The 15,779-nt window shown below is 34.2% G+C and overlaps 1 pseudogene; it reads left to right on the forward strand.

Annotated features, from left to right (window-relative positions):
• The first annotated feature begins 301 nt into the window (after positions 1-301).
• LOC125995160 (uncharacterized) lies at positions 302-447 on the forward strand (annotated as a pseudogene).
• The last annotated feature ends 15,332 nt before the right edge of the window (positions 448-15,779 follow it).

The raw sequence follows: 15,779 nt of genomic DNA on the forward strand, positions 1-15,779 counted from the left end.
GAGAACTCCTGAGCCTCACTGGGTGTAGCCTAAAAACCAAAACCAAACAAACAAAAAATAAATTACAATATACGAATATTTGGATTACATAAATACATCTTAGAAAACGGTTCAAAGGAATGTTAATGGAGCCAAAGAGATAGTACAAGGGTTGAAAGCACTTGTTTTCTTTATGGCTGACCATGTATTGATTCCCAGTATCAAATATGATCTGCTAATGATCTCTGTAACCGTTAGAAGTGATCTCTGAGCACAGTTTCAGATTTGCCTGAGAGACAGTTCCTGTGAGAAAAATAGAAATATACTTACCTGATCACGAAGGTGGTTTCCCAGGGCCAGGCTTATCCATTGTATTCCGGATGTGCTGACCCCTGCGATTTTCCCAAATGTGGAAAACTCCACTGCATAATTTGTGGTAGTGGGGGACTGCATTCGCGCTCTCCCCTGTAAAAAAACAAAAGAGAGAGAGAGAGAGAGAGAGAGAGAGAGAGAGAGAGAGAGAGAGAGAGAGAGAGAGAGAGAGAGAGAGAGAGAAATATAGAGCCAGGATTCCTGATAACTCCAATTCTAACTCTCCATCTCCATCCACCTCTCCCTAAAAAAAGAAAAAAAGGAAATCTTGATGCAAGTGCAAAATTAAAACAAGACATATATGAAATTATATTTATTCCATTTTTTGCAATAACAACTATAAATAAACTAAGTGTACAAACAATAGCATTTAATACATTACAGACATCATACAATACTAGAAACCATTAAAACAATTAAATATAAATATAAGGCTCTCTAAGGAAATATTAAGTGCAGAAAAAAGTTACTAAATGCATAAAAATAACTAGAAAGTAATCTATGAACATTCTGACAAAGCACATAGAAAGAGAGGAGATGAAAGAATATAAAGCATGTTATTTCCCATCGCAAGGGCGTAGAGAACTTTGGGACCAGTGTGAAACAAAATTAACAATTTAAGAAAATTAATATCTCCTTATAATAATTGAAGGTTTATGGAGAATAATGGAGAAGACATTTAGAATTTGCTACTCTAATGGACATCCAGTGATAGCATGAAGTCAGATAGTTGTTCCATTGTGGTTATTGTGGCTGGATCTATAAATCTCAGTTATGTTTTTATTATATTTTATTTATTCATTCATATATAATTCCCATGTGGCTGGATATATGAATCTCAGAGTTAGGTTTTAGTTATATCTTATTTACTTTTTTATATATAATTTCCATGTGACTAGTGGCTACTCTGTTGGAAGGTGCTAGAACGCTAGTTGTCCCACAAAAGAGTTACAAATATACTTTCCTTACTGATTGTCTTTAATATGCCTAAATAAGGCCCTCCCACCCTTGGTCTTATAAGCTGTCTCCTTGAACCTCTCTAAATGTCATCCTTCAATGAGACCAATTAAATCTCTGCTGTACCCCCCAACCACATGGTAAGCTATTTATTTGTACTTTGAGTATAGATGTCTGTGTATTTTGAGTTAAATCTAAGTATACGAGTGAATTTATTGTATTCGCTTGTTTTAATTTTTAATGTAGCTATTAGAAATTTAAAATGTCTTTGGCATACATTATATAGAGAAATACTGTTTAATACATGAAGTCTTTGATACTTTGTATTTTCAATATTTCACAGTATTTTTAAAATTGTCCATTTTTATGCTTCATTGGGTTCTTTTAAATATAGAGTTTTGGGTGCTAGAGAGATAGTACAGCAGTAAGGTCATTTGCCTTGCATGTGGCCAAACAAGGTTTGATCCCTGGCACAGTTCCCAAAGACTGTCAGTAGTCCCTGAGCACAGAACCAGGAGTAAATCCTGAGCATCCTGAACTCAAAACCAAAATAAATTTTTTCCTTTTTTGCATATTTTGTAATAAAGTCAGAGTATGTCTATTTCTGATATTTCTCAGTCTATGTCATTCTATTTCTCCCTTTCTTGCATATTTTATAATAAAGTCATATTTTGGAATAAAGTCATATTTTGTCTATTTCTGATATTTCTCAATCTATATCGTTCTATTTCTCCCTTTTTTGTCTATCAGTCAATTTACTGTGAGATAAAAATGTTGTTGGCACAAATTCTTGCCACGAAGAAATTTACCGCAAAGAATGTTTGACCAAGATGTCTATTTTTAGACTTCCACACATAGTCTCTGGCCTCATTTGTATAATTAAAGTCATGGACTAATTAGCAAGGACGATTGTAAGGTAGCAAAATTTTGGTCATCATGTTCTTTTCTGGATATTTGGGAACTCTCTTTTAGATAAGTTTTCCAAAATTTATGGTGTTTAATCGATTCTTCTTTTTATTCCCTACACAACATACCTTTCTCATCTTATATTAGAAGTCTACTGAACCAATCTTTATAGGAAAATGTAAACAGTGTTTAAAATAAATAAAGACAATGAAGATAATATAGGGCAAGATTGAAAGGAGACAGGTTCTGATAAAAATGAAAGAAATATTTGGAAAGCAGTAAGGCTTCGAAAATACCTTATTGTAATATGTATGTTTAGATAAAATGAGCCATAGTAAAATCAACTATTTTAGGAAGGAACACTGGAAAAATGGAAACCTAAGTTCCTACAATTTTAGGGGTTCTTCTACAGTCAAACATATACTCATTATCTAGTCAAATTTTTTAGCCTTATTGACATGTCATTCTGTCCTCATTACTATACAGCTAAAGAATTTTTAAAATATACAACTTAAATGTCAAGTTGTTGCATGCAAAAGGAAATGAATAATGACTATTTAGATGCATTTAGGGAGTATTCAGGGATTAGTGTTGAAGTGTTGCTCTTTAATATATTTTTGAACTTCAAAATTCCACCACTGCAATAATCCTTTGGAAATGATATCCAGTAAGTCAGTCACCATTTTATACATTGATGTGGTTCACAAGTAATCAGGAAAGAGCTTAAAAAATGTGTAAAATAAAAAGTATTTTCTGCAATTCCTTTCAGTTTCCAATGTCTGGGTATTTGCTCCATTTGTGGTAACATTAAAGTGGAGAAACAGAAGGTAATCTAATAGGAAATTTAATTTTAAATTCTCATTGACTGATTTTAATTCTCATTGACTTGCTCAGGACATGTTCTTTGACTTGATAAAGTGCATCCTGTGTGAAATAATGTTTTTACCATTATCATCTCTGTAAAATCAGGTAGCATAATTACAGAGTAATATATATTGTCTTTTATAGAGGCAAGCTCAAAACTAAAGTAACAGAGATGAGAGTCAATTTTATGCTTAAATAAGAGGGCAGCATTGAATTTGGAAGTATATATGATAGAAGAAAAGCTAAAGCAACAAGAAAATATACAGGAGAAGGTAGAGTATGTAAAAAAAATAAATATTCTAACATAAAATTGGTTTCAAGACACATCTTTTCTCTTACCAATTAACTGATTTTGGTTAATTAATTATTCAATATTATTTTTCCTGTATACTTTTTTTTTTAGTTTTATTTTATTTGGGGAGCACACCCGGTGACACTCAGGGGTTACTCCTGGCTATGTGCTCAGAAATCATTCCTGGCAGGCTCTGGGAAACACGTGGGTTGCTGAGGATTGAACCTCGGTCCATTCTGGGTCAGCTGTGAGCCAGGCAAATGCCCTACCACTACACTATTGCTCTGGCTCCTCCCTGTATGCTTAATTGGAATAATAATTACACCTTCTATATAGAACCATCATGCATTTTTAAAGAGAAGCTACTAAACAGAGTAAAGAGAACTATTTAAAAATTAAATCAATGATGTTGGATAATTTTTGCAACTATTGATAACCCCAGTATTATTGTTACTTTAAGGGAACCATGAATCATGGCTTGCTAATGGTAAGATTTCCTTCATAAAATATTTCAGCACTATATCCTCAAACCTCCAGTTTCCTTCCCCTTTTCATTGATCCACTCTACCACCATCTTCCATCCACCCACCTCCTCACCCACACTTATGCTAAACTTCCTTCTATAGACCAGAACAGAAGTTCTCAGCTTCTGTTGCTTTGGGGCATTTATTAGCTTATTTTTTTTAATTATTACAAATGTATAAAACTTCAGTGAAAAGGAGAGAGAAGATCACTCTTGACTGTGTCTATATGTAGCTATATGTATGTTTATGTGATATTCTTTTTATTTGACCTTTGGGTGACATAATAAAGTTTCTGGCATTAACCCAAATATGTTAATATACTCTGGAATAATTTTGGTAAATGGAAAACTAATTGAAATGTTGTGATTAGTTAAAATATGTACGCCCTTAGGATGGTAAAATTAAGTATAATGCTAGTTTTCTATGTTTGTCCACTAATCAAATTAACTCAGTAAAATAATTGACCTCACAGGATTTTCTGTAACTAATATGAAGTTGACTCATCCTCTATGAAGTTTTTACACTAACTTTCTTATCACCCAATAATGTTGCTGATTCAAATCAAACTTGTTTGAAAGATTAAAAAAAAATCAAATACATGTTAGAAATCCTTGGCAAGCATCAGTCTCAACTTTTGTTGTCTTTTTCACATCAATATTAATTAGATTAGTCTATGGGTATATAAAATGTTTTACTAAAAAGACCTAAATATGATCTATGAGTACTCATTGGCAAGTTCTCACTACTGCATACCCTGCTTCTCTTTGTCCATTAGAACAAACTTACATTAATAAAGCATTTTACTTTAGGGTTTGGCCTTTAAATCAGGCCTCCTAGAAAAACCTGTCCTGTAACCTTAGTACAGAAACAGGTCAAAGTCTCCTCTGAATCCCTTTTAGGCAGTAAGGTTGCAGGGTGTAGAGTTTGGCAGGTTTTAAGGATTTTGTCAAGGAACTCCAATAATAAAGCCTAATGTGTATGTAAATAGTCTTTTCCCTATCAACCATTGATGTTGCTTGACATCCAATCCTCCTTCTATCAGTAGGGGGTTTGAACTCCAGGGACTATTCCAAAGTTAATTGTGTGGTTTCTTCTGCCAGAAGACCTGTTGTAGCTATGACACACAGGCCACCCAGTAGCTACTAAATTCAAAAATAGGAAAAAAATAAGAAAGTGAATGGGCAACATTTCCAAGATTTTGAGTCAGAACTCCCATTTCTCTACTTGTTTTTTTGCGACCAAAAAGTGAAATGCTTTTCTAAATTAGGTACTCTGGCTAGTTGCTAGGGCCTCCCTCTCTTAGATGAGTTTTCAGAAATTCAAGTGCATGTTGATGATCTCCAGCCCAATTTATACGCTCATATTTAGGTCCCTTTATATAGGTTTTAGCTGTTAGTCCAAACTCAAGGTTCTAGAATCGAGATTCTACATAAAAAGCTGCTATGTCCAAATATGTTCTTAGTGGGTTTTTTTTTTCTGTTTTGAGAGGTTATAATTTTAAATTAACTTCTATTTTATCAATATTAAGGTACTGGGATCTAGAAGTTATTAATTAAACTATATATTTCAATTTTGGATAGGAAATTTACCTTTTTCAGGAGAACCTGGTATCCTTTTTCCAACTATAAAATTTAGAGATTGTATGTTTATATAATTTTTTATTAAGATGAATTTTAGTAACATTCAATATTTAAATATTGAGTGTGAACTCACTATGTTTAATTATGTTTTAAGTAATTTGGATTTGGGGGGGGGCACACCCGGTGACGCTCAGGGGTTACTCCTGGCTAAGCTCTCAGAAATCGCGCCTGACCTGGGGGAACATATTTGATGCTGGGAGATCAAACTGTGGTCAGTCCTAGGCTAGTATGTGAAAGACAGATGCCTTACCAATTGCACCCCTGCTCCGGCCCCTGTTTTAATTAAATTTAATTATGTTTAACTATGTTTCTGAATTTCTTCAGTTAAAGCCTTACCAAAATTTTGGGAGCTATCTCTAAATATCTCTAAATCTATCCTGGAGGCAGAGTTGTACAGGAATATTGCTAACTTTTTTGATTATTAGGGCCATTCTATTCAAAGTTAAAGAAACATCTTTAATCATGAGGCTGAGTATACATATGAAGGCATCAGTTCAGTGTAATACAGTACAATAAATAGCCATTTCTGAATACTGGGTCACAATATTCTAATTGGTCTAATTATATATAGTGGATGCAATAGAACAATCACAAAACTGAGGTTTCTATTTTGTTTCTTTGCAGGTAAAATGAGATTGTTACTTACATACTAACATAATTTCAATAATTCAAATTAGAAAAAAATTATATGAGTGGCTGCAATATTTTTTGTTCTTTTTGTCTTACATTTAAGAAGATACAGTACTTTTTTTTTTTTTCAAGGAAAATTCTTGATCTTTATTTATTAACTTTGAAAGTTGTCTTTCATTTATGGCCTCCCAGGAAGAAAAAATTTGTATTTTAGACATATACATTTACATGAAATTAAATATTCTGTGGAATAATTTGAGAGAGAATAGATATGTGAGTTTCAGCCACTAATTATTGGAACGCTTTAATTTTAAGGGGACAAATAAGTGAAACGTAGTGTCAAGAAGTAAATTTCTCTTTAGTGAAAGAATTAGAAATGACTAGAAATTTATGGATAAAGAAATATTTCCAAGAGGACAATTTAAAGTGGTGGTAAAGTGCCGAAGATAGACTAACACATTTACCTTAACTATGACTCTACTTGCCCCTTATTTCAGACTATTTAGTTAATATAGTTGGCAATTAGGACATACATTAGAATATGGCTTATTAGTCCAGAAATATTTCCCCCACAAAATTAAGTGTCCTTATGCAGGATGGATGCATTTGACATTGAAATATGGGAGTTCTCAAATGGTTGGCCTCCCCTATCCTAGTATTGACAGCCTTCAGCCCATATTCCAATTTAATAATCATTAGCTGGTAAATGGGTGGCATGACTTGACTCCTGCTGTGATTCACCAAGAAGAGTAAAAATAATTGGGACTGGGGGAAAGTGGAGATACACTGTAATATATATGGTGCCCACTATGCTCATAGCTGACCCTACTTGATCCCAGGTACCACATATGATCTCCGAAGTCCTCCAGGAATGATCTTGAGAACCTCTGAGAGGCCAAAACACTAAAATAAAAATCTTGATTATTAAAAGGGGGGATTATTAACAGCAAAAGACAGCCTAAATATAGTAATTAAAAAAAACACTGGATATATCACTTTGAAGATACACTAAGACTCCTTCATGGAAGATTTGAACAATACATGCTTTTTAAAACTACCATGTTCAGGAATTCCGGAGCAATAATGAAGCAGGTATTTGTCTTGCATCGACAGATTCAAATTTGTTCCTCGTACCAAAATCTGGAAACATCCCAAGTGTCCAAGAACATATGGCTGTAATAGGAAACTCTAGTACATTTATGAAATTGGAATATACTAGGCTATATAAAAAACTGTAAGAAAAATGTTATCATATTTTTGGCTGCAAAGTGTATGAAACTGAGTATAATTCCATATAATTCAAGTATAATTCTGAGTGAAGTTAGTCAGGAGAAAGACAGAAAGAAAATGATCTTATTATATTTGGGAGTTAAAGAAAAATCATAGGGTGCAAATGGAACCCAAGGCTCCTAAATGAGGATCTGATGAAATGCAGGTCTGGAAGCAAACTTTGACTCAGGAAATAATCCACACAGTGTAAAGGTACAAGAATCGGTTCAGAAAATCCAGCATTCAAGCAAGGACTTCACCTACCAAACTATCTGCTTCTAAGAAGGAAAGCAGTTTAGTGGAGGAAGACCAAAGAAAGAGCCTCTGCCTTCCTCAGACCTCTGCTTTTATTGGAAGGAACCAGGCCATACCCTAGCATGGGAGAGGAATACCAAGTAAAGAATAATCCAATATCCCATCATCAGATCACACAATAGGGTGGAGTATGAATATTGATTAGAGCAGGATAAGTAAAACAACAGTAGGGTTTAACAAATGCCCAATGGTAATAAAATCTTAGAACTGGTCTTTGACAGGAAGCTAACCACAAGGAGGGATGTGGGAGAAGGGGCTAGGGAGTGAACCTGAAAATGATGTCCAGAATTAGATGCTGGTGAAGGGTGTGGTAATAGAATGCTTAATGCAGGAAATTCTACCAATATTTTACTTTTTCTTTAACTGTACCCTTAGATGCTTTATTTACTTATAATTTACAATATCCCAAACTGGTTGATTGAAGCAAATAAAATTACAATTCTCTCCACGCTTGTTAATATTTCTTTCCTTAATATAAAAGTAGATTCATGAAGATGGTCAAATGGACACTAAATAAAATTTTTTGATGAAGTAACTATAAGATAATGGTAAGTTAAAGATATGATCCAATATTTAAAATTATCATAAAATACTATATGGGTCAGTTATATTACCTAATAAAGGGAATCACATCTACAAAAGAGCCAGTGACACCTAATTTCTAAGAAAGAAAAACTATATACTTATAAAGGTACATCCTTATTTGATACTACAGAGCTTAACATCAACTATGTGATTTAGAATGGGGGGGGTGAGACGCAGCATTTTGTTAGAGCTCATTCCTATAACATTTGTCAAATTTAAGATCTCATTTTATCTAGGACCACCTGTGGGAATTAAAGGTCAGCACTAAATTTCCAAAGATACCAGAAGAAGATATGAGGGTTAGATGGAGAAGACCTGATTTGTAGTAAGAAGAAAGCATGTTCCCCAAAGACAACAGGAATCAAGCTCTATAAGTTTCTTGGTTAGTAGCAATCTGTCTTTTCTGAAAGCTACACTTAGAAATGATCATACTTACCCAATGTGATCTGTTTGATGTATATGATTCTGGAAAATCTTATACATTTTCTTTCAGAGCAGAATGCTAAGAACACTATAAAATCTCAGGGCATAACAGGCATAGATAAGAGAAGCCAAATTTGCAGATCTAAGACTTCCAGGCAGGGAAGACACTTTATGTCCTTTTTTTTTTATTTTTACATGTGAAATAAACTCAGTCTTCTAAGAAAAATAAGTAAAATTAATTTTAACATAAGCTAAATATATTTGAATCAATAACGTAAAAGATAGGTGATGGATATAATTGCAAAATGAGGTTACTTTTGAATAAATAATCTTAGTAAGACTGACTCTCTAGATGAATATATTTTTTGAAAAAATTATGAATTCATTAAAATAAAAAGAAATTCTATTTCTTACAGAAATTTGAGCAAAAATAAGACAATACTGGAAACATTATGCTAAGTCTGGTAACTCAGATCAAATAAAATTTATCTTTAGTTTTATTGGAGCATAAATATTTTACTAAAATTCCACATATCTATTTATAAAATTTTCAAATTTGACATAAGTAAACATGTAAGAAACCATTTTTGCTATGCAGTAATCAATATACCCATCATCTTCGAAAGGTGCCTTCTATGAAAGTTTTGCTTGTGAATTAAGAGCACTTAACATGATACATATCATTTTAACAAAGTTTTACACATAATACAATATTACAAACTACAGAAACTATGTCATATATATCTCTAGGATTTACTAAATTGCATATATTGCATATATACCCATTACATAAATTTACTTGCTGAGATACTAATTACTTTGTTTAATGTCTCATAATATACAGATAAATATGCTCAAACTGTCCAAAATTTTCATCATCTCTGCCAACATGTTCTCATGTATCCCTAATACCAAGCATAAGCTTGGTTTAAGAAAAAATAAGTGTTAATTTGAAATGAAAATCAACTATTTTATTTATATATTTTTTTATTTATTTTGGTTTGGGGGCCACAATCAGTGGCTTTCAGGGGATGTTTACTCCTGCTCTCAGAAATAGCTACTGGCTAGCTCAGGGGAATATATGGGATGTTGGTGATTGAACCAGGGTCCATCCCGGGTCGTCTGCATACAAGACAAAAACCCTACCAATGTGTTAACACTCTGGCCCTTTCTGTCCCATTTTCCCTTCAAACAGCAAAATTTAGACCTGCCTTCAAAGGATTACTAGCATGAACAGTATCCCATTACCGATCAATTTTGGCAAAAATAAAGACTTCTCTAAGTGACCTGTTTGCCTAAAAATTCTGTGTTTGGTACAACCTTAAAAGATCATAACGCAGTAGATCCCAGTAACAGTAGGGGGTTAAAATGTCCCTCCTTTCTAGTAAAAAGTGATCTGGAAGCAGATTAAAGTTGATTAAATATCCATAAGAATGCAGCATTTCTTTTGGTTTTAGAGATTCAGAATAAAACTTTATTATCATCTCCATTAATGACCTCTTTATTTGGGGGGAGGGTCACACCCAGTGGTGCTCAGAGGTTACTCTGGGCTCTGCACCCAGAACTCGCTCCCGGTAGGCACAGTGGAACCATATGGGATGCCGGGATTCGAACCACCATCTATTTGAATCAGCCATGTGCAAGGAAAATGCCGTACTGCTATCTCTCCTGCCTAATAACCTCTTTTTTTTTTTCCTTTTTTTTTTTAAATTTATTTAAACACCTTAATTACATACATGATTGTGTTTGGGTTTCAGTCATGTAAAGAACACCACCCATCACCAGTGCAACATTCCCATCACCAATGTCCCAAGTCTCCCTTCGCCCCACCCAACCCCCGCCTGTACTCTAGACAGGCTCTCCATTTTCCTCATACATTCTCATTATTAGGACAGTTCAAAATGTAGTTATTTCTCTAACTAAACTCATCACTCTTTGTGGTGAGCTTCCTGAGGTGAGCTGGAACTTCCAGCTCTTTTCTCTTTTGTGTCTGAAAATTATTATTACAAGGGTGTCTTTCAATTTTCTTAAAACCCATAGATGAGTGAGACCATTCTGCGTTTTTCTCTCTCTCTCTGACTTATTTCACTCAGCATAATAGATTCCGTGTACATCCATGTATAGGAAAATTTCATGACTTCATCTCTCCTGACAGCTGCATAATATTCCATTGTGTATATGTTCCACAGTTTCTTTAGCCATTCGTCTGTTGAAGGGCATCTTGGTTGTTTCCAGAGTCTTGCTATGGTAAATAGTGCTGCAATGAATATAGGTGTAAGGAAGGGGTTTTTGTATTGTATTTTTGTGTTCCTAGGGTATATTCCTAGGAGTGGTATAGCTGGATCGTATGGGAGCTCGATTTCCAGTTTTTGGAGGAATCTCCATATCGCTTTCCATAAAGGTTGAACTAGACGGCATTCCCACCAGCAGTGGATAAGAGTTCCTTTCTCTCCACATCCCCGCCAACACTGTTTATTCTCCCCGGCATCTCCAAACAGCCGCTGTATTTATTAGGGAGGGACTACAGAGCATGAAAACCGGCTAAGCTTTGCAAAAGCCAGCTCCCTGTGTGTGACACCAGGCGGGGAAAATTTGAGAAAGTACACCGGCCCAGTGGGGCCCAACTGTGAAAAACTGTGAGTAATAACCTCTTTTTAAAGATCCAAAGGTACTTCCAAGGACTGTAGTACAATAATTGCTTATATAAAAAGCTACTTATAGATTTGTTTAAATATTTTATTTCCAACATGGTTTTTAGTTAAAAAATGAATACCACTTACTTGAGTTTAACTTAAATTTGACACACATTTCTTAAAATTAAGAAAATAGGGTCCGGGAAAGTGGTGCTAGAGGCAAGGTGTCTGTCTAGCAAGCGCTAGAGTAGGATGGACAGCGGTTTGGTTTTATCCCCTGGAGTCCCATATGGTCCCCCCAAGCCAGGGGTGATTTCTGAGTGCATAGCCAGGAGTAACCCCTGAGCGTTAAACGGGTGTGGCCCCAAAAACCAAAAAATAAAATTAAGAAACTAATGTTAATTAGTTTAATTAGATAATTAAATAAATAAATAATAATTAAATAAATAAATAATTAGATATCTAATTAGTTAATTAGAAAAGTTAATTACTTATCAAAATTTAGCAGAGCTGGGACCAGGTTTCTGATTTCTTAATATGTTCCACTATTCAATTACTACAGTCCATAGCAGCAGTAGATATGGTCCTAGAAGCTCTGGAAGACCAACCGAGAAGCCCCTAATTAAAGAAAAAAATTCTAAGCTTAATATATAGGTTCAAATAAATGAATATACAGGATAAATTGCATATATCTCTAAAATCATTTTACCTCATATACGTTTTTTAAAAATATCTAACAAGGGGCTGGCATGGTGGTGCTAGAGGTAAGGTGTCTGCCTTGCCAGCGCTAGCCTAGGATGGACGGCGGTTCGATCCCCCGGCATCCCATATGGTCCCCCAAGCCAGGAGTGACTTCCGAGCGCATAGCTAGGAGTAACCCCTGAGCTACAGGGTGTGGCCCAAAAACCAAATATATATCTAACAAGACTAAATGGACAACTTTACATATTTTATATGTGTTAAGTAACATTATATAGGACTATAATTTAAGCACTTCAAGATAATTAGAACTAATAATTAGATAATTAGAAAATATATATAATTCCTAAAATTAAAATGACTAGTATAAAAATGAAATTGATATATTTAGATTTTTATAGTATCTTTAATAATTTGTTATAGTGAAGTGAAATAAAACGTGCCTTGAATATTGCTGTCTATACCTGCAATAAAATAAAAATAATTGTTATAATAAAAATTATAAATTATATAATCGATAAAGTCATCTAATTAAATAAGAAGCCTACTTCCTTTAGTTTTCAATACTTGTGGTGATCTGTTGCATTTATTTTCTGAAATATATTTTTACATTTATGTTTTGACAACAAATCTCTCAAATTTATATGCTGAATGTTCACTCAATGAAGCCTTTAATTCTAACTGACGGCAAAGTGTTTTTGAAATGTGAAACCACGTGTTGACTTAAATATCAGAAATTATGATGCAAAAAAACTAGTTCTTAGAAAAATTTAAGATGGATAAGAAGTAGTAATGCCAAATTTACGTTTCTAAATTCCAGATATTCTAGGGTATTAAGATTTCCCAGATTTGAGTGCTCCAAAGTCTAGAACTAACTCCATTCTATGGGCTGCCATTTTAAAGTAAGGCATATTATAAAGAACCAATGCAGGTTGACCTTGCAGCAGAAGGTTGAAAATGGTGGGCATTTTTTTCCAAACTGGTGGTACTCTGAAGAGCTAGAGTTTGGTGGCAATTGGTGTCATTTGCTGGCAGTTGCCAACCAAGTGTGCATTGCCTGATGGAGGAAAACAGTTCAGAATAAGGAGTGAAGGGAGTCCTTTATATATAAGGCAAACTCTTATAACTTCCAAAGATCAAAGCCTGAACCCAATAGGTGAGAATTGTTCACTTTGAGGGTCATCTAAGAGAGAGCTATCAAGCAGAGTTACAAAGCTTGCTAATGCCATTTGAGATTCAACACTAGCCAAGAAAAAAAAAATATAGAAGCCAAGAGGCCTATTTCCAAACAGTTTAAGGGAATGTGTTACATTTGTCTTCCTTCTGTAGCAAGTACCAACTATGTGGCCATATTGCTTGAAGAGAAAGACCTCCTGACATTCTGCAATATCAGGAGAAAAAAGAACAAGTTGCTATCAAGATGCAAAGTAAAAATAATTCAGTGTAATTAAATCAGGAGACCATGATTGTGATTATGCAGTCCACATGTAGAACATGATCTGGAACATTCCATAGAAGAACTTAGTATCAAATACAAGAATTAGAAGCCTTATCTTTCTATAATGACACTCTAAGTATGTACAGATAAGAAGAAAATGATAAAGAAATAACCTCACCATAGAATGACTGAGAGATAAAAGAATTTCTTAAAATTTTTTAAAATTTCTTAAAAACATAAATCTGACTTTTAAGAAAAACTCTCTTCTATAAAAGCCATATTAAAATGCACCCCAAATTATTTTTATCGAATAAATAAATACCCAGGTTAATCAAAACTACTATAAGTTATTTATAGGAAATTTGATATTATCTGGTGTTGGTTCTGTGAGTAAACCAGTGGGATTGAAGAATGCACACAGAATAGAAGCACCCACAGAGATTACTGTCTACTTTTTTTTATTTCACAGATATCACACTATTTCATCAGAAGATATTGAAGAGAGTGGGGCCAGAGTGATATCACAGAGGTAGAGTGTTTGCTTTGCATGTGGCCAACCTGGGATGGACCCACATTTGATTACTAGCATCCCATATGGTCCCCTGAGCCTACCAGGAGTGTTTTCTGAGCACAGAGCCAGGAGTAACCACTGAACACTGCTGGTTGTGGCCCAAAAATAAAAAAGAAAATAAAGAAGAGATTAAAGAGACTACTACAGGAATATTTTAAACAGTCCCATATTATACAAATAACCACCCTAGATTTGGAAGTGCCCCCACAGAACTACCAGGTTATCTAAGAATCCCCAGTACTATAGGTTTAAACAGTTTAACATCTTGAGACCCTTGTGCTGAATCAATGGCCTGATTGATTAAGAATCACCTTTTGGGGTTCCCAGATCTTCAAAGCATCACTTGGGGAGTCCGTTTGGAAGCCTATACAAAGATCATTTTTAACTAATCTCTCAAAAGATATGTCAAAATCTAAATAATATCAAATACATAATAAGTGATTGATGCGGGTAGTGACTTGGTAAATTAGGGGGAAAAGGTCATGAAAACAAATGAGGTTTTAAAATAAAAACCATCAATAGAAAGTGACAAAACTTTTTGAATGTTCATTTCTATAATTAAAAAAAGAAACTGTGACAGAAACTGACAAAATCTTGAAATTAAATGCATTGAATTTAAAAGAGGAAATAAGGGTAGTTAGAAATATAATTCTACAGCTTACTGATTCATCCAAAATAAATAAAATATTTAAAAAATTGAAATGAAATCTAATTTAAATGGGAAAAAAGAGCTGCAGACAAACCATGTGGGTCCATAGGGAATTGCTAGGGACAGTCAAGCTTCCTGGATTAATAGTTTCCAGCTGAGACAGCTGGTGTGCATTCTTCTAGGCCCAGGAACAAAGGGGAAAGATCCATGTGTTATCCTTATGCTCTTTACCTTTATATTAGAGCACAGAGTTCACATCTCTCAACCGTATCTCTGGTAATTGCTTCGTTCTTTATGTGCCATTGCAAAGGGCAGGAAAAATTTATTGCTTATTCCTATATACGTGTAATGCTGAAAAAGAGGACAGTAGAACCATCATTAACCACTACCATCAACAACAGGGAGGTAACAGCATGTTCTTAGAAATCTTCTTAGGCCTCTTTGATCCCTAAGAATATTCTTACACTACACAGATATTCAAGATCAGGGAGGTTGCAAAATATTAGACCATTTACTGTTTCAGGAATTATAGTAAGGCTGCAAGATAACAGATAACATACAAATCAAAGCCTATATACGTGCTCAGCTCCACTTAAAATTGACATGGAGTAAAAACACAGCAGTAATAGAGAACCCCACGTCAAGACAAACTAAAACCAGCATAGCAGAGGAATTATTATATTTTTCAGTTACATCATGAGAGAAGGCCAAGAAATGTTAAAATGAAGATGCTGATTTTTACATGAGAATCTGCTTTTAGTGTGAGTGTTTGTGCTTTTGGCCTTTTAGTAAAGTTAAAAGGCAAAATGTGATCATGCTAATATGGCAAAGAAGTATGTAACATGAACATAAACTATTGACTTCGAGATCTTTGTAGAAAAAAACAACTTTTTTATTATATATTAAAAATAAAGACAAATGGTGGATCATATTTTGATACCATATGAAATTATCTATGAAAGTAAAATACCTCGGTGATACCTAAGAAAAATGGAATCATTTTTCTGATTTGAAAATGAATCATTTTTCAGCA

The sequence above is a fragment of the Suncus etruscus genome, chromosome 17 (genome assembly GCF_024139225.1).
Source record: "Suncus etruscus isolate mSunEtr1 chromosome 17, mSunEtr1.pri.cur, whole genome shotgun sequence".
In the NCBI taxonomy this organism is placed as follows: domain Eukaryota; kingdom Metazoa; phylum Chordata; class Mammalia; order Eulipotyphla; family Soricidae; genus Suncus; species Suncus etruscus.